The 27,960-nt window shown below is 38.3% G+C and overlaps 1 long non-coding RNA gene across 1 annotated transcript; it reads right to left on the reverse strand.

The window, feature by feature from the left end:
• LOC127015953 (uncharacterized) lies at window positions 1-27,915 on the reverse strand. The gene is made up of 4 exons (XR_007766403.1): window positions 27,762-27,915; window positions 4,364-4,413; window positions 3,581-3,778; window positions 1-3,037 (listed from the first exon to the last, which is right to left on the reverse strand). It is a non-coding gene; the product is annotated as an uncharacterized LOC127015953 (long non-coding RNA).
• Window positions 27,916-27,960: the final 45 nt, after the last annotated feature.

Below are 27,960 nucleotides of genomic sequence, written 5' to 3' on the forward strand. Positions count from 1 at the left end.
TTTATTAAAAGTAAACTCAATTACATCATGAGTTAGAAAAATATTTAAGGCATATACAGTTCTTCATTATGTATAATTAAACAATGTTAGATAAAACACAGAAAGGCTTACTTATATTTATGAAATAAATATAGATCCTTTGCTTTTCAGTAATGAAAAACATAGATGATATTAGAGATGGAGATATTCTGCATATGAAATATGTATGTATATTGGTTAACCGATGGCATTTCTCTAATTTTAAGAGAAAATACGATGGCTGGAAATGTAAAATCAGAATTGTTGACTTGTAAACAAAAAGACTTTTTTTTGTAGGTCTCAGAATTAAAATGTAAATAGGCACCTAACAATGCAGGTTTGGAATTTAAAAATGTTAGAAAGCTGGAAAATGAACAAGAGATGTGTTGACATAGTGAATTTAAGAACTGAACTTTAATGTGGTGAAATGGACACAAGGACTGTAACTTCCTGTAAGTGCAAGTTTATGAAATGAAGGACTGAACAGCTGCACCTAAAATGCTATTATTAATATACTCTATTTTACTGCATTTTTCATTTTGAAGAATACTTATGAATTAAAGGAGAAATTGTTTGAAAGAATAAATTTTCACCTTTCTTAATGGTCATATTGGCTGATAGCAGAAAACTGCTGGAAAAGCAAGTGGAGATATTTTAGGCATAGCCTGTTGAAGAATCCATGGATTCAGTAAGGAGGCCTTAAAAGGGATTTAGCAGTTGATGGGTCATCAGGGTGCGCATGCAGAATTGATGGGATCCCTTCTGTTCCCCTCGCTGGTGGGAAGGGGGTGTCTGCAGCAATACGCCTTGGAGATGACAAACTGTGAACTACGGTGTCTTGATCAGCGGCCGGAAGGACCGGACTGCAGCATATTTCTCAGTCAGATGGAAATAACAACCCTTCAATTTCCCAGAATTGCCTATTTCCCCGATGTTTATTAACACGCTTCTTATTTAATATTTTAAGCCAAAAATTATGAAAGGTAAAGCATAGAGACTCAAGACGACTCAGCAAACCAGAGGGCTTGCCATCGGGCTTGGCTGCGCTCTGGAAGGACGGCTTCTGCAGATGCCGGGAGTGGGCGAAGGGGCTGCGGTGGTTCTGCCGGGGGCAACTGCACTAGAGAACCCTGCCACCACTAAGACACACGTGCTGTCTGCAGCATAGTTGGGCTTCATATTTAGTTGTGTATAGGAGTTTGTCAGCCTGAAACAGAAAGAGCATGCTCAACTGTTCAGTGAAGGACAGAGGGCGGGCTTTCAGGGGGAAGCAGTGTTTTCTCCCCAGTTTTTGCCCTTGGTTTGCTGTCCTCCCCTTAGTCCATACTTACAGAGGATTTAGTAACATTACAGCCATAGCTGGAAACACACTCTCAAGATCTCTGGAGTAGGAGGGCCAGGAATGACACTGCTAGCATCCTTTTGTGCTTCCACGGTGAAGGCTGTCAAGGTATTGCTACTTTTCACCTAGGGAAAGACCTTTCTGTTTTTCCTCTGCCCTCTCTGCCAGTACTTTAACGTCTCACTAAATAAGGATTTGATTTTTAACTCAATTTTTATCAGAAGGTAGCTCATGACTGCCTATAGCTTCTGTCTGTTGTCCATCAAAAACTATTTTAAGTTTTGGGGCATGACTTTTTAAAATCATAGACTTTGTATATATATGTGCCTGTGCACTCTTGTTCATTGAAAAAAGTGTGAAAAATTAATTCACAAATAAAGCTCTATCTCTTGTGTTCAGAGAACCAAAATTCAGCAATGTCAGGAAAATGCTGAGAGAAAACGCGGTTTTCAATAGCTCTGTCAATGATTGCATTGTAATAGAATTCACTTTCATCCTTATAAAGAAACATTAAATATACGCTTACAACACAATGAAATGACAGAATAAAATCAACCTCTAGAAATGAGAAATGTGTTTCAGCTACAGGCGAAACTGAAAGAAAACTTTAATCAATATAATCACAAGGAATTTGGCAGAGGATAATTAGAGGCAGAAAGATATCAGGGCTCATCGTTATATTTTTGTTGCTTCAGATTAGGTATGAAGCAGAAAACTGCACAATAAAATAAAACAGTATCTTAGGGGCTGTTCCAAATGCAGTATATTTGTATTGTAGCATTAGATAGCATTTCGTTTCTCATACTTATGAACTCCAAACACCCTATTTCTCTAACAGGATTTAGATGTATTAGCCATAATCACTGCAAACTAAAGCCATAGCTGGGCATCTGAGTAAAGAATAACCTGCTTTTAAGACATATTAAATACCACCAAAATTCCTTTTATTTTATAAAGGAGTGAAGGTTGCTTAACAAATATGAAATTAGTCATTTATATTTAGTGTTTAAGTGTGTTTTATACTGTACTAAGTCACCTACAGCTAATTTCATTACCCTTTTCTGCCCCCATTGATGTAAAATTGTGTTAAATCAATAGAGTCACACTAGGGTAACTGATGTCAGTATTAGGATTGATTCAGACTTCAGTGCTATAAGGAAAATTACTGTGGTGTTTAATAATCAATTTGGGACAGGGTCAAAGTTACGCTTTGCTTGGTGTCAGGTTTTACTGCATCTGCTTTACATAACCTACGGCTCTGCATTGCATAAGGGGACCTTCTGCATTGCTTCCCTGAAGTAGCAGCAAAACCTGGACACAGATAGAAGGCCTGGCAGCAGCTGCTGTAACACTCACGTACGCATTTGTTTCCATAACAGGTTTCCTTGCTGTTCATTGCTGCAGTCTCTGAACATAGCACGTCGCATGAAGAAAGTAGTTTTCACATGCAAGGTAAGAAAATACTAACTCAACCTGGGGAAGCGAGGCACTGGAGGACTGCCAGAAGAGCTGTCTCCTGCTCTGGGCTGTGCACAGCCTGACAGTACATCCCGCCTCGCAGCGAAGTCAGTGCACTTTGAGGAGCGAAGGATTATTGGCAGAACTTCTCAGATGTAATTGCTGTCGGCGTCAAGTATGTTGCTGGAAGACGCTCTGATTTTGTAGCTCAGGAGAGGTCTAAGAAGAGGAAGCACTCGAAATTAATGTGACATTTTGCAGAGTGAGGCATCACTAACCTGAGCAAGAGTGACAGGATTTGATCCTTGAAGATAGCTCAAAAGTAATGCAGGCCAATTTTATGAAAATGTGTGTAGGAGTTGTGTGGGAGAATATAAAATATTTCGGTGAAGTGTGGTCATTTGTAGCTTGGGATCTAGCCGATCTTGGAATAAAGATGTTTAAGGGTAAATGAATGTTAATAATTTTGGGCAAGTACTTCAATACTATTCTAGTAAGGCCCAAGAAAGATATTGCTCAATAGATTATTTTAAAAATTATTTGATTAAAAAATGCCCTCTAAATTATGTCATGTCTATTTGCAAGGTCTCTTTGCTTCTCTAAAAGGCGTTTTAAAAGCACAACTAGGTTACAATTAAGTGGTAGGAAACTCATACAGATCCAAGACAGGGCTTATGAACCCTATACAAGATTTGGTCACACATTCAAAATCCTCCCAGTCAACTACCAACCACCCCTGCAACACACAGGCTCCATAGATACCTCTGTTCCTGATGTGCTCTTGAAGCCTCCTTCCCTGGACACCCAAAGGCATTTCAGTTTTGATGTTGTTGCAAATCTTTCCCTCGTCCTCCCCACAGTGCAGGAAAGAAACCAGGGTTCATGTGGTGAGAGACACCCAGTGGGACGGCAGCCTGCAGGTTTCTTCTGGGTCCCGCTTACAGACTTCGCTCTGAAACACTGTTTTAGTATTTAAGAATGAAGAGCAACTGGGTGAAATGAATGATCAAGCCTAGCTACTGGAGCCCATCTCTCCTCTTCTTTCAAATGAATAGCTAGCCAACAGCGTGATGCATTTTTCCTGCCCAAAGCAACCTGAATTTTTTGCAGTGTTAGAGTTTCAACAGGTGAGGAAAGCAGCATCCCTCAAGCCTCAGAGCAGCCTTGGGTCAAGGGGTAAGACTGCTTTCCAAGAAGACAGATGTGCACTTAAACCCTCTTAAGGCAACTGAATCTGGATGCCCTGGTTCTGGATTTAGAGCTGTGCCCTAGCTACTGAATTGTTTTATAAAAATGTTGTTTGCTTCTCCATTGTGCATTAGAAGGACAGAATTACCTCTTGCTTTTCCATTTTCTTTAAATAAAAGGTGGGCTGCTATATTCATAACATGGAGCTGTGACTTTCTTGTCTTGGGAGTAACATAGAGGGGGTTACACTCAGCAAAGTGCTTAAGCCCAAAAACGGGCTTGGATTTATTAAACACACATTTCATTGTTTCCCTTGTTAATGGAGTACTGGCATCAGTGGATTCTTTTCTAACTCACCCAATTTATCATGTATCCAGAGTTCATAGTTCTTCTCTGACAGGTCAGAGCTGCGGAAAAAACAATATGGACTGGAGTCAACCCTGGTGCATTTCCACAGCTTATAAATATCATGATCCATATGTAAATCAGACATCTACGCACCAAATAATTCAGGAGTTCATTATGAAAAAAAAACCATCAAATAAAAAGGAGTAAAATTAAATTTTCCAGAAAGCAGAAATTTTCTTTCAGGTATTAAAGAAGCTAAGTGATGTCTCAGATAATTCTGACGAATCCTTTCATGTCTCCATCTGTCAGTGCTGAACATTTTCCTACTGTACCTTTACTAGTGGTTCCTCTAGTTAATTGAAAAAAATTCCAGAAAGGACTGAAGTCACTATTTTTACAGCTGTTTATCCTGAATTTTCTCTTTTCTGGTTTCAGTTGGTGCTTTTATGTCCTCCATTAATAAGCTAAATAATGTATTTTCTTCCAGAAGCAGAGCTTCAGTGTTTCTTCTGAAAACCTGTGTCTTTCTTTGTCAGAGGAACTTCTGAGCCAGAATAATTCTTCTAAACCTCTCTCTATATATTTTTGGGATAACTTACTTGAGCAGAAAAACACAGTCCTTTATATCATTTTTACTGGCAGAAGAATTACAAGTTGAATGGTCCATGTAACACAGTCCTAGTTAGCTATACTATATAACTCTGCAAACCACCTTGTCCTGATTGTTTGCAGTTTACTGAGTAATTGTTCCAATGGAAACACTATACTCTTCTGCTGAGTAGACAATTAAAAACCTTACCCTCCTAGGTCTGCGTACACAGTTGTGTAAAAGCAGATGGAGCGGCTTGCAGTGTAGCTGTGTGGTGCATATAGTGCTGAGAGAAACCCACATCACTCCGTTATTGACTTGCTCTTCCAGAGAGTGGAAAAAATGTTTAGTGATGCTAGCTTCTATTGGTGGTGCATTTAATCTGGGGTTGGAGATCAAAAATATTTGTGTCTACTCTGGAACCTGAGGTTATAGCCTCCATTAATGTTAGAAAGAGGATTTCTCAAAAGCACTCAGTTTGGCTGAATTGTCCTTTCTGTGGTAGGACCACAGGGAGAGCAAAGCTCAGTAAACATCAAAGCCCAAATCTTCAAAGGCTGTCTGGATTCCTAATAACATTCCAGAAGCATAATTTGCAATGATGGACTTTTTAAATTTACCTCCACATTTCAATTTCTGAAAAGGTTGAGGAATTTCCCTTCCCCCTGAAAAATAATGAAAAGCAACATAATCAAAAGCACCAGAAGATGAACTATTAATAAGCGTCATGATGTGGTATTTTAGAAACTTTTTTGTTCAGATTATATGCTTTTTTTTGATATATATCTCAATAGCTTATTATCTGAGGCAGAGTGATGATGCCGCAAGCCCAGGAAGCAGAACGCCTGAGGCTAATCTGCAATCTTCACCCATAACTGGTATTTTGACTTGAACAAATAATTTGTATCCTGTTCGGACTGGGATTTCTGTGGTGCTATTGTAACTCAGTTTTAATAGCACTACATTAGTAATCTGGAAATAGGTGCATAAGGTAAGTACCAGGTACAAGAAAGAAAAAATATCTCAATTACCAGAAAATTTATGTAAAGAATAAAAGAAGATGGAATACTTGGAAAAGCATGGTGAGAGAATATCTTAAAAAGAGGCAGAGTGGAACATAATAATATCACAACTAGCCCAAGAGAGATTGGCACAAATAATTTTAATTTGTAGCACCTTCTGGCTCATCAGCTTGCATAGGTTCATTGGCCCTGCACTAAACCAGGGCTCTATATGATCCATTTTAATTCAGGACACCACAGGCAAGATCACATATATGTCGAAGGATTGTCACAGCTGGCAGACAGTGATAAATATTAAATTTAAAAAGCTTGCTAATTTTGCAGACAATCTTGCATGGTGCTTATTTGGCTTGCATTACTGTGCTGCCATACAACAAGTGGCAGCACAATTAATCATGAGCATCACAGGGTAATTTGTTATGACAGAGAGCCATGTGTGCTCATTAAAGAGAGCTTCTCTTTTATCCCTTTATATTATGTTCCTCCCTTTGTGATTCTTGTCAAGGAACTGCATTATACAACATTTCCAGGACTACTTGAAGATGAGGGCTCATGGGTGGTGGTTCAAGGAGTTTTAGACCATCTATCCTGCTTAGTTTGCAGGCGATGGAGGAGCCAGAGAAGTTGTACGCTGTCATGCAAAATGAGGATTAAAAAACCCCAAACAGTTGTGGTGATCAAGTCTGTGCTATTTGTTAGTGCAGGTTCTGCCACCGCCAAGTAGGCAGCCTGGGGTGACTCCTTCAATTTCAAGAGAGACCAGACCACCCCCATTTCCCTGCCAATCCCACCTGCTAGAGTGGAGGTCAGTTTAGCAGATGGTGTGTGGGATACGTGCAATGAATATGTAATTTCCCACATCTTTACCCTACTGATCAGCCACTGCAATGATCAAAGCCATTGATCAGACGGCTTTTCTGTCCTCTGTGAGCAAGTTTTGTGGTGGTCCTTTCTTTCTGGCATTGCATTACTGCAATTTGAGGCTAATGCAAAGATTTTAACTTGTGCTTTTTTCCTTATAACCTTTATGGCATAGCTGGGCTCATGCACTGATCCCCTTCAGCTATCTAATTGCTGACCTCATTTGCTAATTAGGCTAAATATATGTTAGGCATAAACTGTAGCAATCTAACCACTCACCTCAAGCAGTGCAGTACTAACAGACAAAACATTTACGCCACTTCACCCTTCTACGTAAACGTAATTTTGTGCAAGCTTTTTCGACGTTAAAGTTTGAATGCCTAAGAACTGAATGCTTATGCCAGTAATAGAGACTAGATCTGTGATGCAGTTGCATTATATAGGTAGGCAATAGCATAGCATATTTCTAGTAATTCATTTTCTGGGTTCAACAAAAGGCAAAGTTGTCTAAAAGGATGCACTGTTTATTTAATTTACTTGTATTCAGTAGCATCTTTTCTCTAAAGAACTGAAAAGAACAGCCTAAAAGCTTGAATGAGCCAGTCATAAATTTTTTCTAATGTTGTGAGTGACTAAAATGTGGCAGAGACAATAAACAATGCTGTCCAATGTAAACTTTATGCCAAGGGGTTGTAGAGAACATAGGGGTTTTGACTTCTGATTCCATACTTGTAATTTCTGGAAAACACTAGAATATTGTTAAAAATATCCCATAATTTATATTCACTTTCTAAGAAATTCTTATATTTATTACATATGAATAAACATGTTTAAGGGAAAGCTTGAAAAAATATACTTACAGTGGAGCCACCTAAAATATCTACAGTTCTGTAAGAATTCATTTTTTAAACAATATTCTTGCTATTGGAAAAATCCACCAGAAGTAGGAGAATGTTTCAAAATAGTGTACTTTTCAAAACCATTTTTGCACCTTATTTTCTTGAGCTTTGTGTGATAAGTGACAGGGATCTCCATTTGCCTCTCATGCGCATCTGCTTACTATTTGTTCTTTCACCACTAGCCCACCTCCTCACAGCTTATTTTAGCATTCAAAATGCCTGAGAGAGGAGCTTCAAACAGACATGATAAACATCAAAAAACCTCACATCAAGCTGACAGACCAAAAAAAAAGTCCTCTGATTATTAATCTGCGCTTTCAAAAATATAGCTTCCACTAGTCTGAGGCCTACCATGAGTAATACCTAACCCTCTTCCAGGAATAGGATCAGCAGAGCAGAGTATAATACCTCATGTTCTGCTGGGCTACCTGGGCAAGCCTCCCCCAACCAGACCACCCTCCTCCTGCCTGCCTAGCCTTTGGTTATTGAAATTCTTCAGATTTTGACAGGCTCTGCAGCAAAATGCATTTGCAGGCAATTTGGAGAGCTCAAAGCATTATTAGTTGTAATTTTCCTTAGCTAAATGGTTTCACTGTTGCCTGGAGGGAACGCTGTTAGGTTTTAACCCTTTTAAATCCTGCGTGACTACTGAAGGTGAGGAGGAAAAAAAAAAAGAGTGTATGTTTCAATACTGATGAGAATGGGTTCACTCTCATTTGCTGTAAAGGCTTAGTCAGATGTTATTCTGGAGCTGGTAATTATCAGGATAGTAAATATTCAATTGCCATTATATAGCCATTTTTTTCTCATAGTGGTAGTGCAACCATCTAATGGAAGTGTGTGCTTCTCTTCTCTCGCTAGCCTTTGACATCAATGCTGCTTATATTGTAGGAAAAGACAGAGAAACAGGAAGATGCTCTTGAAATTCTCAAAGTGGATTTATGTATATTTATATTGAAATGAACAGGTAGATTCCTGAAGTCAGAGGCAGCTCTTACATTGGGAACAGTGAGCTCCATCCCCTTTGGGACATTACAAACATCACTAAAATCTTTGACTGTCTGTCCTGACGTTCATGAATGGTGTAACACAACAGAAGTAAAGACAAACTTTGTACAAATTTGTTACAGTGTGTAACGATTTGCAACACCTAACAATTTCTTACAGAAAAAAACCCCAAATCATCTTCCCTCCAGCCCACCTGAGTGCTAAAACATTGCAGTCATCAGACATTCCTGTGCACCTTCTTTGGGGATTTCGCTGACCATCCCTAAGCTCATAAAGGCTGGCACATGGCAACTCAGGCCAAGCATGAAAAGAAGTTTACTGGGAAAAAAAATTACAAAGTGCTTTACAGATTAACGACATTTTTCTTTTTTTTTTTTTCCTGTTTTCCAGCATATCACAACTAAATTTTCTGTCTTGTTAATATTACCTTACTAATAAATAAATTATACTGGTTTTGTTTTGTCAGATATCATTCCCTTAGATCTCCATTACATTATCTGTGCATACATGCACACTGACAAATACACAAAAAAGTCTACTACCGAATTTTCTGTTGAGAGCTCCGTCAGCTGATAAACATTAGAGCCACCACTGTCCGAGGTTATTGGCATAAATTCTACATGTTATCGCATCAGAAAATCTATTGTTTAAAAGGAGAAATTAGTATATCTATTTTTTAGTGTTTTGATATCAATGTTGCATATATTTTCAGTTTCTTTCTCTGCTAGTTAACCTTCATATATGAAATGGGTTAGCTTATATCAACCCTCTAATCTCCATATTCTTGCCATAAATTCCATCTGCTTTAAGGTAGTACCATAATAACTCTATGAGAGAATCTCATGGTTCAATACAGTCTTCTGATAATTTTGACTACCAACACCAGTGTATTAACGTATTCTAGCATACAAATAGCAGAAAAGTACAAATGTACAAACATATGGAAATCACATAACTCTTCCATTTCTCATACCAAATTGTAATGAAACACTGTCACAAGAGTAATGAGATGCAATCCAATCAGCCAGGAGAAACTATTATTGGAAAATAGGTAGTCAGGTCTAAAAAAACTTCATATATGTGTTTTCCTACTGCACTTTTGTTTGTGCTGCATGAGACGTGGGTATGTTTGCAGACTCAGGGTCATAGAATGAAAGTGTCCACTTACACTCTTTCAACAGCTGAAAAACTTGATTAATATCTGATTATCTAAAAATAAAAATTTAGCAAAGTGTGCCTTGGCAGTGAGTAGCACATATTTGCAGATGTGTGAGTGGAAGGGAAAGAGAGAGAGTCTCACAGACATCTTTCCTCTTGCTTGTGGTGTAGCTCCCCAGCGTGTCATTGACTAATCACAGAAGAGAAGAGTAATGGGATAGGAGGGAGGTATTTGGCTATGGTAATGATAAAAGATGGAAACACCAGTGAATGCAGCAACAAAGCAATGGACTTTGACCTGTGCTAGCTGGAAAATAAAGTCACAATTTTTTTAAAAAAAGTGGGATCCGGGCCAGAATCTTCACAGGGCTGTCCTATGCTCCCACATTTTTTTTAGTTTAACAGCTGGCCACACTGCACTTGAAAAGCTTCCCTATTAAAACTATACAACTTTACAAAATAGGTGCTTGGTGCAGGAATATACTTCAAATTTTTAGACAGTGCTTTAATAAAAGTCAGTGTCAAGCATCCACTTTGGCCAGCAAGCAAGAACAACACCACTGACAGAAGAATTACCAATATACAAGTTCTGCCTGGTACATATGACCCATCATACGTCACTGATGGTTTTAGATTAACATCTACACTTCACTTTCTAAAGGCATGGAAGTGAAGAGATACAAAGAGATGCTTGCAGCACCCACCCTGTTACTCCAAAGAATGTGATTGTTAACGGGGAATTACTGACCAGAAGTTATCGCTCCTTTTCTTCCTCCTGCTTTTTCAACAACTTACAGCAGCTTTTCTGCCAAACAGCAGCTCTAAACTAATTAATATACTACAGGCTATTGTCCATGGTATCTAGAAGAAAAAGCCCATTAGCACGCTACCTTCATCACCAGGACTTCTTTACCCCTGGGAATTTAAACCTGGCACAACTAGGGAAAGAAAAAGTTCTTGTAGCTTGGGAAAATAGTTTTAGCCCTTTGTGATAACTTAAGTATGCTCCTGAAAATGCACTCAGAACATCCACATAGGATGTAGAATTCTTGACTTTTTAATGCATGGCTTTGAAATTAATGATAAAGGACCTTATCCTGCAAGATGCTCTCTGAAACCTGTGCTGATAATTAATGACATGATGAGGAAACAAGCTTCACCTCTGACAGTAAAGGAGAGGTTCCTTTTGCTTGATTACAGCGTTCAAGTTTTAACAGGGTAATAAATGGTGTTGGCTGAAAAAAGCAGCCTCAGCTGAGATGCTGAGAAAATATCAGCAAAATTAGTGTGCCTGACAGTTTCACCAGCAGCACCTGAAAAGGATTATTGGTGTGACATGAGTTTGGCTCTCTTCTTTAGCCTGATGCATTAGGTTTGCTAAACTTCTCTTTCTGGGATCAACATAGATAGGTTTTTGGCTTCAACTGAGGATACAGGGCTGTTTAGTACCCAAAAGCGTGTCCACTTTGTGGTGGTCCCCGCTGCCTTTAGAAGTGACAGAATGATCTGAATTCAGCCATATGGGGATGCATGCTTTTCAGGAATGGAGCAAAGAAAGCTCTGCTCTCTTAGAAACACTGCTCTCTGGCATACAATTTAGCTTTTTCCATATGAAGGCTATAAGAAGAAAAATCAGGTCTAAGGATCAAGCTGACAACTACTCAGACCCATCCTGTGACCCCACCTGCAGGGCTACTAGTGACTCCAGGGTACGCAGCCACTGTTACATACCAGGGTACGCCTTCCTCTTTTTTTGTGGAGTCAACCATTTAATATGGCATTTGTGCAGCAAGTGCAACCTATCTCCCCCTCAGACTCAATGACGAATTAAAAAAAAAATCTTTCCCGGGGTATAATGTATTTGGAAACAAAATTGACCTTAGAGAATTTTGATATTGAGGATTTTGTTGTGGAAAAAACCTAGAAGCTCATGGTTGTCAGTCTACTGTTTTGCTGTGTACTTGCTGCCATCTCAGTTTCTAACCTCAGCCAGTGGATTATTATATATTGGAGCTGAAGTCAGATATAAAGATATATGGTAAATGAAGTTCTTCACCGTTCTTCAAGGCTGATGATGCTATTCAGCTATGTAATATTATGCCCTTTATTGCTCACCAGGCTTTCTTTGATGGCTATAGCTATAGGTAACAAAACATTAAAGAGGAAATTGGTATTCATTTGTTTTGCATAACTACTCAGTACACAGTTTTTCTGCATGAATATGCTGTGCTTCAGTTCTTAGTTCAATCTCTATTTAAATGAAAGCTTTAACAGAAAACTTACATGAGTTATTAACATAAATTGTTTATGGCAATTTTAGATTTAACTTGGTAGGCTGCTTTATAAACCCTGAACTTGATTGAAAGACCTATATAGCAGTTAAGATTTCCTAACAGGTTCTTTGTAACGCATAACCTGCCTCAATTACTTTAGCCATTAAAGACTATAATTTTTATGGGGAAAGATTAAAGATTACTTGTGAAAAGGAAATAGACATTTTAAAAAATTATATCTGTTTGCACACTGACTTTACTTCTTATCAATATACCTGAATATTTCACCCCTTTGCCAATGTGTTTAATAGGAAACTTCCCCTTCAGTGTTTTAAAGGTCTCTTCAGAAAAATATTCACCAATATTTTTGTACATTCATCAAATGCTTTTGAAAGCATTACTTTGAGCTCCTACAACACCAAGGTAGCACAGCAGGAGAATTTAGACACAGAGAGTAGATCATGCAGTCTAATGACTTTCTGGAGGCTTAACATGCCAGTGACCTGGACCTGCCTGAACAGTAAAGCTCCCAGAACACTTTCTGTAAAAGAATAATAACTTGCCCTGGATCTTTTTTTTGGTCTGTGAATAGCATATTGTGCATAAGCTGTCTTTTCTTCTTCAGCTCAGAGACAGGTGTAACAATAGTGTTATAAATTATTTGCAAACAGGTAGCACATAGAGTTAGACATACAAGCACATAATGAAGATTTTTACCATGAAAAAATTTGGAGATGCATAGCTTGAAAAGCATCAGAACTTCCTTAGAATGAAAAATCTACTTTTTCTAATGGCAAAATATGCAGATATATGCAGATATAAACTAATCAAGTTTTCTGTAAATTAGAGCTTTTTGCTAGGTGACTTTTGCAAGGGAAAAAAAAAAGAGTTCATACAAAATAAAGCTAACAGGAGTTGTTGAACTCTGCCGTAAGTTTTTTAGGTCTATGGTATATCTGAACACTTCCAACTCAAAAAACCAGTGTGCATAATTACATTTGAAAATTTATCATTTACATTTTAATCCTTTGAATGCTTGAAAGTTTTTTCTCTAGTATACACGGACAGAACTTCATTGAAGCAGTCATTGATTTCCAATATTGTATCAAGATCTGCTAACTGTGAGGTACACACTACTGAATTCTGCAATAGTATTGGAAACACTGACAACTTAAATATGATGTAGAATTTATTATTGATCTGAATAGATTTGGAATTTTTATTAATAATGTTACAGTATTAATCAGTGATTTTTACAGATACAATTCATATGCTCAGTGAACTTTCTGTTATACAGGCCATCCAAGCATCTGATTAGTGAATGCTCCATTTCCCTGGTAACCGTATGCCCTACTTGCTGTCATTGAGTCTTCCAGAGGAACCATATTACACTGTTGCATCAGCCAAATATAATATAACTACACTTGAGAACACAAGGCTTGTTGGTTAAAACAAAGCAGAAAGATATTATTTGGGCCTGTCTAAAAATACAGAACTTAAACTTAGGAATGTCTTGAAGCCACAGGTGCATCTAATTCTAGATAATGGATATCAGCATCTCCAGACAGTGTATCTCATTTTGAATGATGATTCATTCAAATAAATGACGCTCCCATTTATGCCAATAAGACTTTTACAGTCATATTTGAGGATAGTTCAGGGCTGAGTTGTTAACAGAAGTTGAAGCAGTTGTGGAAAATGGCCATAACAGTTGTCCACCCTAGATTCACAGACAGAGGACATGAGTTTGTATCTGCCTCCAAGCCTGTTAACTGGGGCTTCCAATTACAACATGACCTGATCTTCCTTTACTTTTTCTATACCTGTCCCTAGACAGATTAATGGCATAAATGAGTAAGATCAGTGTTAAAACTGGCTATAAAACCAAAATGCTGAACAAGATGCACAAATCCTTTGCTTGGAAAATGGAAATCACCCTGTTAAACTAGCTTTACTTCTAATTGGTTTGTCTGTGACAGAAGTTAGTTATAAGAACAGTTGGAAGCAATCACATGCATAGAAGGACATTCAGTTCATACTTCAAGCTCTGGATCAACTTGCATTTAAGCTAGAGGAAAAATTTGGTTTTAGTGAAACTAGAGCCGAGTCTTAAATTGTCTGAGTTCTATGGAATTAAATGGATTTGTACCTCCCTGAGGGAGCTGTGAATTTCTTTGTAGGAAAACACTGAAGTTATTCATCCACTGCCTATTAGGTCAGTTATACCTCTATGTCCGCTTTTGTCAATGCTAGAATGGGATGCAAAGGAGAGGAATGGAGCCCAGTGATCCTAGGAAGGAGGTTAGTTTCCAAAACTGGGTAAACACAGCTCAATCATTCTTAAAGCTGGTATAAGACTTGTGAATTCCAGTGGAAGTTGGACGAGGATTTATTCCTTGAAGCATGGGAGATTACAACTGTAAGCAATGAGTTTTATTTTCTATAACCATGGGTGTGGTCATATTGTCTTTTTTATATAGCTTTTATTACTCCAGTCACTTGGCCTTAAAACAATACAATACATTTTTCACTGGGAGTTGTACACTGAGTCACCCTAAGTTGCCCTGAATAATCACCCAGGCCCTTTATGGTTCAACAAATGAAGGTAATTTCTGTTGTCATGGTACCTCTCTAATCACTAAAGCAGAATGAAAACTTTGATTAAAAAGAAAAAAAAAAGAAAATTGTATTTTAAACACACTGCTAGATATTTAAATTTTTGAATGCCTGTTATTTAAAAAAATAAAGTATAAATCATCTATTGTTAAGAAATAGGGGATTACTCTTGCAGAATGCTTTTGCCTTCAGTATTCCTCAAGGACAAGACTACGTATTTAAGTAGAGTCATGTTGTTAAAAATATCTGGGAGTATGCATATGCTGAAATCTGCCTGTAGTGCTCAAAAGTACAGTTTTTATAATTTGGACAGAAGAACAGCTTGCCCATTTTAGAATGAAATGAGGAAAACAGTTAAGAAAGGTCAGTCATCTAAGTGGGAAAAGGAAGATATTTCAAATTCTAATCTGTATAAATTCATAATTCAAATACTTTAAGAAACTTTGTGTCAGTAGATTATTTTACATTGACCATGCCTGTAATCAAATGTTTATTTAATAGCACAGTGAATTATCCCTGAAATCAAAAGCAGGTGATCCTAGTCTCTGGGCTGCAGTTATCAGAAGCATCAGCAACAATTAACATTAAGAGCCAGATCCACTTAGGAATTGAGTCACCTAGATGTCTTCTGCACTCTCCCATTAAAGGTGTACTGTTGTGTAGAAAGAATATATGTAATTCACTGGGCAGATGAAGAGCAAGAATAGAGCCGCACTAGAGCACTTGCTAATGGCTAACACACTCTCCTGAAAGGAAGGCAGACAGGAAGCCGATAAAGTTTGGAGAAAAGGATGGGGAGTGGAGGTAAAACTGGACACCCACGTAATGAAACTAAACCTAGCATTCCAGGGCTCAGCACTTTTCTTTCTAAGTTGTGATGTAAATGCAGAAGTAAGGGCCATCATTTCTACAGGGAGAAAAACAGCCTTGGTAAGCTCATGATCAGAGTGGTCGCAGACCCAGGAATATACCTATACCTTGAAGCCTGAATGTACTTACTGCCTGCAGCATCTCAGTGCCAACGCGCCCCTGTGCCCTACTAGATAACCTACTCCTTTTTTTTCTGTGGGAAGCCTACCTTCCTAGCACTGGGTTCCCACTCCATACCAGGTATCCTGAGTAACTTTTGTGTGCAAGTCCATTACAGGATGAAATGGTTAGTACACTTAATTTTTTTCTCAACATTTCATAGCTGCCTTTCTACTGAAAAAAATTAGTAAGGTTTATTTCTTTTATTCAGAATTCTGTTTTGCCATTTCCAGTATCAAGTGTCAGTAATACTGAAGTGACTCATAATTGTATTTGAAAGCAGGCAATGAAACTCCTGTTCAGTGCATGTCTGCGAGCAACCCTGGCTGACCTGAATCCTCATTATGATGATCCCCTTTTTTCTAAGTAGCAGAGAATGAGTATTACTAAGTGGGCTTCATGTCACCTCCATAGAAAGGGCCAGTACAGCCACAGAGTCTGATGCTGTTTCACTCTAGGACTGTTGACAAGAACTCTCTGTGCTGCTGGATAATGAATGCACTCCTATGACTTGAACCACAATATATGCAGTCATGCACATCCAGGAATTCTTCAGTATCTACAGACCTACTCTTTGAAAACTAACATACTGTAAGGCCTCATCAAGGGGGTTATTATGATTAAACAGTGACAGAATAAAACCCCAAGCAACTGATCAATGCCCAAACTCTCACCAGCAGAAGGTGTTTGGTACAAAGGAGCAGACCCTCTGCAAGGACAGCCTTGGCTTTCTGCATCTCCCAGGATCTACACTGGGGATCACTTAGGTATTTTGATTTAGGCAGAGCATGTCTAGTTCCCATAGAGCAGGGAGAAACCCTGAGGACATTTTACTGGAAAATATTTTTTATTGATTTACCATACAAAATTGAATTAATAGGGCAATGATAAAATGGCTGCAGTGTCATCTTGCTGTTCTCAAAGGAAAGGTTGCTTATTATGTCAGGAGATTATCTATAGCACTTAGGAAAAAATAAGCGGGATTATAATTGAGAGATCAATCTGTAAAAGCAGGACTCACTACTTGGAAAATATATAGGTATTATATATGTATGCCTATTTGTTACTATTCAGAGTTTAAGTAGGCACTTGGGCTTTCACATGGAGTAATACTTGGATCTCTTTCATCTCTCTTCTTCTACATGTATGAGAGAGAGGGTTAAGTTTCTTCAGTTTCAAAACCTCTTAAGTTATTCAGCCATGTCCAATGTTTTAATTAAAATGTGCATGGCATCTTTTCCAGCACTGCAATTTATTTTCTACTAGCAGAAATTAATTTAAAATAATCTCTACAAAGGAAGATAGCAAAATCTGCTAAATAATACATTAAGCAATCTCACACACCCAGAGTAAATCCCCCTTCTTCCAAATTTGCTCCAAGTTCTTTTACTTTTCACTCTTTCATTTACTTTTTCAAGAAAGCCTAACACTGGCTGTCTCTTGTGATTGAATGTAAAACATCTGAGTCCAGACATTCATCAAACCATCATCTGAACACAAAATGTGCAGGTCTGAGAAACATGCTGTGGGTAGAGTGGAGGACAGGTACGAGAGAACTACAAAGATAAATAAAACCTGAAGAGAAACAAACAGATGTTAAGGAAAAACCAATTGTGTTGCCGCAGTATAAACAAACATATTTTCTCCAACAGATGCTTACATGCAACTTGCTTTGTAGCAGGAACTGAGGAACAGAATTTGCACCCAAAAACCTGCCTGCTCAGCTCAAAAGCTCTTACAGGTTTGGAATCAGAGAATGGCATAGAAATGAAACTACCAGTTATACCAGTTGTATACTAAATTGTGTATAGCCAATGCACCAAATAAGAGACAGCTGAAGCAAACTGGGATAGCAGAGAGCATAGACCAAAATGTATTTTCATAAACCATTGCTTGAATCATTTAAAGTGATTTATATACACCAAAAGTAAACTGCTTCAAACTAATCTATGAACAGAAAAACAGACTAAATGTCAGTAAAAATGTTTAATGGAAATAATTTAACCACAAAAATTCCTTTGATCTACATAGCAAAAGGCTTGTTTCAATGCATCAGTGAATGCAAGAAGAATGTCCTCCATAATGTAATCAATGGCTGGAGCTGGGGGTTCATGTTGGTCATTAACACACATTCAGTGCACTTGGACCAGCAAATGTCCATTCTTTACATTGGTATAATACCAATTCAATGTAAGCATTCCTGATTGCTTCAAATGCATCAGGTCATGTGCTGTATTCATTATGTACTGAATATCAGCCAAATATTCTTCAGCTGAAGCAGACATAAATGTGAAGTAATTCTACTGAAGCTTTTCAGAATACTGTGGACTTGAGATTGTAGAGAAAACTAAAAGTTAGGCCTGCATCTATAAAAAATTGTAACTATTGCCTTGAAGATTTTTCTTGACTGGAAAGAATGATTGCTAGTCAAACTTAATCTTAACACAATCTTCTTCCTAAGCAAGTAAATCTGTCCACTGAAATCCAACTTTGCCTACACTCCTGAAACATGTTCAGTTGTAATCAAACAAGAGATGTTACACTGAATTTCCACTTGGAAAAGGATTCCATTTAGACAGTGTGTCTTAGATAGACTGTCCTAAAGATAACCTGACTTGTTATCTTCAATAAAGCGACAAGCCCTAGTATTTCATCAGATATTATATAGCCCAAAAGAAATTTTCTGAAACTTTTATGAGATGTCAGTGCACGTTTGTGCAAAATTTGCAGGCAATCACTGAACTTTAAGACATATCTATCTGCTGCCTAACTTTTTATTTTTCCAAGAGTACTTTTTATTACTTTTTTATGACAAAAGGCTAAAGCCAATTCAGAACTGTAGTGTCTTTGGGCTTCCCTCAATACTGATTTAGTGTTTGCTGGTTATGGTTTACTTCCTTAATATTAAGATATTAAAAGACTAGAATTCTGATTTGCTTGATTTCTGTTAATTTTTTTCTTCACTAATTAAATTATTAATATGTATTTTGCAATCTACAGAGAGTTTAAATGTATACAAGATAAGCTAATAAATAAAAAAGGTCTTCCTTTACTAGGACTAGCTAGAGGGGCATACCTTGACTTACAGTTAACTGGCACTTCAAAAACCTGAAAAAATAGATTATTTCATATCAGGTATTCTGCAGAGTTCACAACAACTGAACACACTTAACCACACTAAACTGGCTACTTAAAATGGCTAGTCTGAGTTCATCTAAAAATTCTTTTAAAAAAAAATCTCTAATTCCGGAAGGTAGACATACCTTTCTATGGGTTGTGATAGCTGAAACCTCTCTGGGTATTGGTGAAGAATACAGTTGCCCCTGTTGGGCAGTTCGCTTTGAGATTGTTTTTCATATGCTACCAGCCACACTTTTTTTGATGTATTTTGTATGGATTTTTCCTGTGTTGAAGCAAAATGAGAGAAAAGCCCTTTGATCTCTCACCACAGCACCCGCTGAGCAGTCCAACTTAGGAAAAAACCCTTTATCACACATCCTCTTTGCCACACACGGCCTCTTCACTGTGGCTCAGACAGATTAAAAATTAAGTGCAGTCTTTTGGATGCTAGGAGCAGTATACCTTCCCACCACATCCTGAGTCGCACACCATATGCTTCATGCTTATTCTTCTTATTTATGTATTTGCACCTGTGCACTTACAGGTTAAACAACTGTGTTTTGGTCAAAGTGAGGATGTCTTAACCATGCCTCAACTTTAAACTTCTGATTCCTTTCTTCAGGTAACTTGCCTTAGATGTGAATTCTTGTCAAAACACAGATACTTCAGTGGAGCCGACAGGTCTGCTCAGCTGCAGATGAGCCACAGTTCTCAAGAGCCCTTCTGTTAAAGGATTGAACCAAGCTGGACAGTGCTTATAGAGCAAAGATTTCTAGCCTTTTGTTGTCTCCTTACCCCTTGCTTTCCTTAAGGCTCCACTTACTTCCCCATCAAAAAAAAAATTATATTTTCAGAGAAAATTAGTTGTTAAGACAGAGGATTGGCAGCTGCAGAGCTTCAGAGCTCTCTGCAGAATCCAGCTGCGCAAGTAGCCGCATTGCAGGCATCACCTTTCACATCTCTACTGTGTATCATCTTCCAAACTGGAAGATCTGTGTCTAAGTGGGAGGAGATGGAGAAAGGTGGTTCATTTTTCATGCACATTTACTCCTTTAGCTTTAAATGTTGTCAAATATAAATGCTTAATGTTATGCACATCTGTTCTGTAGAAACTGGGAAAGCGTGACACTTTGCAAGCCCCTAACACCACAAGTGACTTGTTTATTAAATTGAATTTCTGTCAAATTTATGCCTGTAATCTGAAGGATAAAATTTTAACATTTTGTCAATGGTCTCAGTCTTTGGCGTTACATGTTTTTTGTATATACTGTGTATTACACATAAATGTGTCTGTGCTGATTTTTCCCTAGAGATTGGAACAACGATTCCCGAAAACTGTTGGCTTAAAAACAAAGAAAATACTGCAGCTGAAGCTACTCTGCAACACTGACTCCTCTTTCAGGGATGCCTCAGTCATGTGCTTCCTCAGGACAATACTAAAGAGATAATAAATATAGTCAAACATTTTGACAAACAGATTAGTTTATTTGTTTTCTTGTGAAGAATAGGGCTTTGTTTTCAAAGGAATAAGAAATTAACTGCCTTTTTTAGAACTTTTGCAAAAGCAAGCAGGTTTTTTTAAATATGCTTCTCAAGTGCTGTACTTTAGGAAGTCTTCTTTTCCTAAGGGAAAGCCTTTTTGCATAGCAACAAAGTGAAACAGAATATGAAATGCCTCATCTAGTAGTATTAGCCAAGGAACGTGCAGTGGAAAAAAACAGTTCAAACATTGCTGAGCGTATTATATTTGAAAACATTTTTACAAAGTATGCAGTGCAGATGTGGTGGTACAGTAATGAAGAATGATTAGCCATACTTCTCATTAGTTTTTTTTCCCCTACATTAGAAGCAACAGTTTATCATATCAATGTGGTTTTTTTTTTTAGGTAAACCCTGAATAATGTTTATTACTTGCATTATTTAAAACAAGTTTCTTTTAGCTTATATAAATAAGAATTATCTAAAAATCAGTGAAGTGAACAAGAAAGAATGAAAGCATGATTTTTTCAAAGACACTAGCAGAGAAAAGTGATAGTTTGTTCATAAGAAACGGTATATGGAAATTACCACTATATTTGTGCTTTTGCTCCACAGCATCTTAAGCATATCTATTCTGCTCTTTTTTCCCCCTCTTTCGTCATTGTTTATATACATATTTACACAATTCACTCCCAGAATTTAGCATTAACACAAATCCCAAGTCTCAACTTACCTCGGCTTCTCCATGAAATCTATTTTATTATCCAAAGTATAAATAATTTACAACATCAATATTTTCCTGTTAGTAATAAAACGTGTATACATCAATTGATCTCTCTTTTATGGTGGTAATATTTCTCATATCAATCTACATGCACCGAGAAAAATGTAAATCCAATATGATCATATTTCAGTAAAGAGTTTGGAGCTTCCTGGTAGTCCCTGAAGTCCGCTTTTCAACTGAACACTGCTAAACTGCGTTGAGTTAAAACAAAAAAGTCTTCCCTGTCTATAATTTCTACATATATTAAAGGATTTATATTCAAAGCAAAATATGCTTCCTTAGAAAAAATGCAAAAAAGATGAGTCAAATGAGAAAGAAGCATCATGTTAAATGATGTGACTGGCCTGAAGTAGTTAAGACTATAATTTTAAAAGGCTTTTAGCATCTGCAATGTCTAAAAAGACTAAGACGTAACCTTACAATGATAATCCTTAAAGGAATCCCATATCCCTTTAAAATGGCAAAATTATGTCTGTTGACTGTTACATGTTTACCTTATGAGAGCTGACATTAACTAAAATATCTGAAGAACGTTTCTCTTAATTATGCTTTTTTACAAACTAATCCTGCACATGAACTAAAAGCTTTGTCATTAGCTTCAGACAATACAAGATTAAGCCATTAAATGTTATTGTATTTTACTTCCAGTGTCCCCTTCCCCTTTAATCCTGCAATACTCAAGTTATTCCTACATACTGGATAATTAATGTAAATGGCCACAGGATGTTCTAAAAGATTTATTACAGTGCCTATTCTAAGCACATACCTTTCATTTTCTCTCAATACCTAAACATTCTGGCCTATATTCTTATGGAAATTGTAGGGGATTAGTCTAGCAGTGTTTTGCTGAAACTGGTCTAAATCCACACGCAATAGAAGATTTGCAGCTAGAGAAGGTTTACATCTTATGCTCATACCCAACACATAAGAGCATCAGCCATCTAAAGCACACCAAAACACTGGTGATACATTGCCAAACTCTCAACAACCATCTTACTTCCTCTCATGCACTTAAGTGCCTAAGTGCAAGTGCATTCTTTCATCTTTTCATACTGTTTTATCCCCCATCACCCAAGCTCACTGCCCTCAGGGGCGAGCCGACCAATATGTACCTCCCCAATCTGAAAGTCATTGACTTGCATTTAGCTCCCAAGTCTGTTGCTGCTGTCTCAGATCTGGAGAAGGATTTGTGTGCATGAGAGTTTGTCTGATAAAAACTTGTTACTGCTATGCACGGTCCTTCTCTCACATGCCATTAGCATGCAATACTTGTGTTGATTTAGAACTTCCTTCTACTTCAAATATGATTTTCACGGTTCTGCTAGCAGTCTAGTCATTTCTTTACCTGCTGTATAGAAGCATTGTCCTGCCTGTTACATTTGTCATTCAGCAGTGTTCACTTCAAGAAATTGAATAGAATTCTTTGTTTCCAGTCTCCAGTGGCCAGACAGCCACTAGAAATTTTCAGCAGGACTTTCCTGGCAGGTTTGCACTAGAATAATATAAAGGTGTACATAAATCATCCACTCAGCTCTAAGTGATTTTGTTTAGAGCTGATTAGCCAAAAGCAGAGGTTAAAAGTTACAGTAAACAACTTTCAGACTGTCTGGTCTGAGTTAAAGACAATTAGGTAAAAGTCACTACAGAGGAGATGATACTTTCTTGTATCTAATCTAAATATCTAATGAATAAGAATATTATGTCTACTAAAAAATGACCTGATTGCACTGTAGAAAACTCCTCCTCCCAATCACCTGTGTCTATCCACATGTTTCTGTTGTCAGTCAGGACTAATCTCTAGGGCAGATGTTTTTTAGTTTTTTGCTATATGTTTATCTCAGTACTAGCACAAGGTAGCTAATAGTAAGAATAATTGACAAACTATTCTTTTAATCTGAAACATAACATATTATTTCTGAGTCAAAAATTCCTAGGACTTTTTCTATATAAAAACTGTCATATGCTAAGAGATATGGTTTTTTTCTTTTAACTGGAGGTATCAGCTGCCATATTTTTGTTAGTGTTCAACCACAGAAGTCTGGTCAGCCAGCATATCTGACTGCCAAGGAATTCATCTAATTCTGTGTTCTTCTAGGATTCAGTTATTTTGTTGCCTTTAGCCAGAGCTGAACTTTTTTACTTCAAAGACCTTGATATTTGGTAGGTACTAAGTGCTTTTGGTTAATACAATCAGTAGTTTTTAGCCTTGGAGATACCTTTGGCTTTGCAGACTATGATCTAAAGTATCCAGGGAAGGGGGAAGACTGTGGTGACAGCTATAATTCTAAGACTGACCTCATGTAGGCTTCATTATTAGACATTTCCGAGAACCAAGAGGAAAAGTAGTAGGCGAGCTGTTCACACACAGTAAAAATGCTTCATCAGCATCCATTGGCTAAAATGTAGAAAGATAAATGTTTTCTTTTGTAAAGATTGGCCACCTTCCAGTCTGCTGTTGCCCAAAACATATTTCATTGATCCAAGTTAATGAAAAGCATAGCATGTATCAGAGTTGAACACTATTTGGAAAAAATATGCCAACCTATTCTAAAAATCAAAATTGATCCTAAACCCAAATCTATGAGAATTTTTTACAGACACTCTGGTGAGCTCTTTCTTAGCAGCTGATGATGAAATTGAAATAATTCATGCAGTGGTTTTGAGCTGAATTCTTTGGAGCATGAGTTTCCTTTAGGGTAGCTTTCATATGGCATGGTAGAGATGGGAACTACCCTGAAGTCTTGTCTGGACAGATCTGTAGCTTGGCAGAGTCCTCAAGACACTGCACCATTCAAATTGTAGGTATTTCCTGAAGCACTCACCCCACATTTAGGCACCTATTGCCTTCTGGAATCCAAAGCCTCCTGGTAAACACCCAGGCTACATATATAATGTATAGACCAACTAAGAATGAGAGATACAAGACCAGCAGAAAGCTATGCCAATAGCAAATGTTAAAAGGAAACTAAGGAGGTATTTTAAATTACTTTTTTCCTTTGGGACTTGAAACATGACTTTGCACTTCATCTGTACCCAGCTGGAATACGATTACCACTTCAGCAGAAAAGAGTGCACAATGTACAGATCTTCACTACACTTCTGAATTGCTGCCTGGTTGAGTCAGAGAATTGGGGAGGTTTAACCAGTTCTGTAACAGGATTCACATTATCTCCTACATTTTCTGCTACACTCACAGTAGCTCAGAAGCAGTGGTGAATTTGTCTGGTTTTGGTTAAGATGGTATTTTTCACCCCCTAAAGAAGCAGTACCCTTTCTTGAAGATCAGGCTAATTTGAAGTTGTGACCTATGTAACTTTCTTAACATTTTTGAAGAATTACCATTCTGCATAGAAGTCTGATGAATGAATTTGAAGACCTCTGTCCCTTGGGCACATACAGTAGACTATGTCCATCATTTCTTTAAAAAAATATGCTGCAATATTTTTCAGTACAAAGCAGTGCACAACACACAAAGCTTATTACTATTTTCATGATTCATTTGAAGCAGAATGCCTCTTGTGCAGTGTAGGGAGCTAAATTGTGCATATCCATCCTTTTAAATATCAAAAATCCTGCACACAATTACTCTTTCAATCCTATTATCATCACTAATACGAATTCACCAGTGAATGGCTACGGATGGCTATTTTGGCATAAAATTGAAATTTTATAACTTTACCTTACAATAATATGAATAATTGTAGAGAATATAACATGTGAGCAAAATATGATGAAAAATATGATTTATGGTCTTTATGAAATGTTCCTCTTCATCTGCACCTCCCAGATGTCTCAAAACTGACACTTTATACATCAGTGCTTGCAACAGCACATGCCATGTAATAAAATGTGCTAACTAAAACCATTTCCTGGTATAACCTGTGGTTTCAGTTTGTCCTTTGCTGTCTCCAAAGTTATTCTCTGCTTGATCTCAGCCCAAAGGTGACTTTCTCACAGGAAGCTTGGAAGAGAGTTCTGCATCTTATTTGTGCTGAACTGCACGGGGAGAAAAATCCACCCACCCCTATCTAAAGCTTCATGGTTTTGTTCAAATTAATGTTTTAAAAGGCTTAAATTTCAAGATTTCATAATCTGAAGCCTCAGAGGGGAAAAATAAATCAAGTCAAGTCTTGAGAAGGGTTTCATGGCCTGATCTGCAAGTATGTGAGGTTGGTGATTGTTCACTGACAGGACTGGAGAACATTTTCTGCTTCCCTGGCTGCCCCCGCTGTCCAGAGCACATGCACAGAGGGATTCTTTGAATTGTCTTAGACACAGCCATAAGGATCTTCTAACTACCGGGGATGATATGAGCCAGCAGCTATGTGGGACTTACCTTTCTGTCTTCCTGGGCTTCCTCCTAATGTTCCATACTTCAGGAAGCATGGGCAGGCTACGCTCACTAGGTGTGCGTGGGCTAGGGCAGCAGGGACATAAGGCTTTCATACCCATGAGTCTGATTCCTCTAACTGAAAACTAGAATCTCCTCTGACATTGCTCATTAAGGCATTCAGAAAATTAGTAATGCCATAGATCCCTACAACAGGTCTTAGATTATCAGTCCTATTAATTGACCGAACACTTAACAGGGTCCTTTTCTTTGGCATTTGGAGGAGTCCTGCATGCATTCTGTCCTGGGTTGCAAGTTTAGAATCATAGAATCATTTAGGTTGGAAAAGACCTTTAAGATCATTGAGTTCAACTGTTAACCTAACACTGCCAAGTCCACCACTAAATCATGTCCCTAAGCAGCATGTCTACAATATGTCTTTTAAATACCTCCAGGGATGGTGACTCAACCACTTCCCTGGGCAGCCTGTTCCAATGCTTGATAAACCTTTCAGTGAAGAAATTTTTCCTAATATCCAATCTAAACCTCCCCTGGCACAACTTGAGGCTGTTTCCTCTTATTCTATCACTTGTTACTTGGGAAAAGAGACCAACACCCACCTCGCTACCCAAGATAGGTAGTTGTAGAGAGCCATAGGGTCTCCCCTGAGCCTCCTTTTCTCCAGGCTAAACAACCCCAGTTCCCTCAGCTGTTTCTCATAAGACTTGTTCTCTGACAGTTCACCAGCTTTGTTGCCCTTCTTTGGACACGGTCAAGCACCTCAATGTCTGTCTTGTAGTGAGGGGCCCAAAACTGAACACAGTATTCCAGGTGCGGCCTCACCAGTGCCGAGTACAGGGGGACGATCACTTCCCTAGTCCTGCTGGCCACACTATTTCTGATACAAGCCAGGATGTCATTGGCCTTCATGGCCACCTGGGCACACTGCTGGCTCATATTCAGCCAGCTGTCAACCAACACCCCCAGGTCCTTTTCCGCTGGGCAGCTTTCCAGCCACTCTTCCCCAAGCCTGTAGCATTGCATGGGGTTGTTGTGACCCAAGTGCAGGACCCAGCACTTGACCTTGTAGAACCTCATACAGTCAGCCTCAGCCTATCAATCCAGCCCATCCAGATTCCTCTAGAACCTTCCTACCCTCAAGCAGATCAACTCTCCCACCCAGCTTGGTGTCATCCGCAAACTTACTGAGGGTGCACTTGACCCCCTCATCCAGATCATTGATAAAAATATTAAACAGAACTGGCCCCAATACTGAGCCCTGGGGAACACCACTTGTTTGACTGAGTCAACTTAAACTGAGATCAGTGTAGTTGCCATCTGCTCTGAACTTACATCCTTTAATGTTTTCACATGCCATGAGACACAAAAGCTTGTTGATTTGCAGATATTTCAATAAATCAGTTCTGCAGAAGAAGACTCATTTGCTGAAGGAGCATTAATGCTGTAGAAAATAATTAGTTAACCATTTTTCCTGGCAGCTGCTCAATACAAAGATGCATAAAGATATTTATACCTTTTTAGAATGTATCACTCTTACTAGGACAATGAGAAAGTTTCCTAATGTCTGATAGATAGGAAGAAAATAAGTGTTATTGGGTTTACTCTGCAAGCCATTCCCTGAAAACTTTGCTTTGATGCATTACTGATCAAAGCAATACTGATAGAAGGAGTTAGTAACAGCTGCAAAATAGGTGGAGAGAAAGACTAGCTGCAGCTGGTAAAGTTGCCATTACACTTATTTTAAGCAGTTATGTTGTAGAACTACCCTGGCAGTTTGAAAGGGGTAGGAGACTCGTTTACATCAGATTACCAGAACCTGTGAAGTTCTTTATCTTTGGAAGTGAAGAATTCCACATGCATTTTTATAGTTGCTACTTTAGCACCGTATACAGTCACCATATAAGCTTCTCAGAAAAACCCAAAATAACCTACTTGGAAATTAGTGCCTTGACATTAAAGAATTTGAATTTTTTTTTAAATCAAGAAAAACATGCAGAAAAAGTCAAACTGAGAAGACTTTGTGCTAGGACTGCTTCAAAGCAGTGAGGCTAAAATCTTCTGTAAAGAAACTCACAGTATACTCCCTACCTCCTCTAAAACACCTCCTGAGCATGTGCAGGAGGGCTTCTGTGCCAGGGAGCAGAGCTGCTCCGTGGGGCTGGGAGCGGATGAGCTGGGAGCTGAGGGCAACCTCAGCACAGGCTGGGCTTTCACTCACCAGGGTGTGCAGCATCTGAGTTGGGTGCTGAAAGACAGGTCCATTGACAGCCCCAGGCACAGTGATGGGACAGTCCAGGTCCAGCCAGGAGCAGCACAGAAGACAAGGGTACATGGTGGGTCCAAGGTCCAGCCAGGAAGGAGGCAGAGCTAGAGACAAGTATACCTACACCGCAGCTCAGGAAGGGAAGGGGTAGCAG

This window comes from Gymnogyps californianus, chromosome 4 (assembly GCF_018139145.2).
Source record: "Gymnogyps californianus isolate 813 chromosome 4, ASM1813914v2, whole genome shotgun sequence".
NCBI classification, from domain to species: Eukaryota; Metazoa; Chordata; class Aves; order Accipitriformes; family Cathartidae; genus Gymnogyps; species Gymnogyps californianus.